The sequence below is a fragment of the Frankliniella occidentalis genome, unplaced genomic scaffold (genome assembly GCF_000697945.3).
Source record: "Frankliniella occidentalis isolate FOCC.00 unplaced genomic scaffold, Focc_3.1 Scaffold987, whole genome shotgun sequence".
Classification (NCBI taxonomy): Eukaryota; Metazoa; Arthropoda; class Insecta; order Thysanoptera; family Thripidae; genus Frankliniella; species Frankliniella occidentalis.
This window is the reverse complement of record NW_026268093.1, coordinates 8,780-9,981: the sequence shown is the minus strand read 5'-3', so window position 1 is coordinate 9,981 and position 1,202 is coordinate 8,780.

Below are 1,202 nucleotides of genomic sequence, written 5' to 3'. Positions count from 1 at the left end.
TTTATTATTTAATGAGATACTAACAAATAAAAAAAAATCTGTTGCATTTTGATAGTTTATTTTCTTCTACTTAGAGCGGAACGCGTCTGACTAGATACTGACAGTTCAACGCAAATGTGCTGGGGATAAGGCGGACGGCCACTGTCTCTTCTTTTACCACAGCGACCGTATAGTAGCGACTTTAGCCTTGCTAAAATATTTCCAACATAGCATGTAGGCATGTTCATTAAAAAATCTTTGTTTGGTTCTTGGTTTTTAATTCGCCGCATAGGCGGACATCGCAATAAGAATAAGAGGCAGGCAGGGGTCTCTGTGGTAGCACACATGTGCATCTGCCAGGCAACATGGGGATGATAACTCACGTAACTTGAAGTAACCTCGGGGACACCACGAGGCCGTCCCAGCTGACTGTCCTATCACTAGGCCTAGGCCCTTTCACCGCGGCACGGTGGAGTCCTGGTGCAGTCCCCTGGCGGCGTCGGGGTGGAAGACTGCATCCCACTCCGTCAAGGACTGGCGGATGCAGGCGCGTGCCGCTGGCCCACCCCGCTCCCGCGTCAGTTGGGTTGCCTAGCTCCACGGCGGCTCGTCGCAGCGCCGCTTTGCACGAGTGCGGGCGGGCTTGCATTTAGCAGGGTTGGCATAGAGTATTAAATTAAATCTAAATTGAGTCATATTCGGTCAAAAAATTTAGCACTTCACGTCACACTACAGTGCCATTAGCGTCAGCCGATGCCCGACCTAGCTCACGCTCATGAAGCCGTCGACTGCGAATTTTGTAGTAGTGTTTTGTAGTCGGTAGGTGTCCCCAGCTGTATTACATTCTGCCCCTTTTCGCCCCATTTAGCACCATTTAATTCTTCATGCCAACCCTGGCATTTAGGCTTGCCTATCGCCATATCGCCACTGTCCACGGGGCCTTACGGGCCGGCCCGCGGTACCGCACTAACACAGAGGTGCATGAAAATACTTTTGGAAAATATTCAGAAACGCTTCAATAACGCATTAAATTTGCAATTTTATTTTCGTATTCATGCGTTTTCTTTGCGCGTATCGTCGCGTTACGACGCCCAGCTGCTGATCCTACGGGGGCCGTCTCACACTATACGTGGCTTTTAAGGAGTAGGGAGGGGTACAAATACTATGGGGTTCCAAAACGTTGACAACATCAATGATGGTCCTTGTCCTGTAGGGACCCCTCA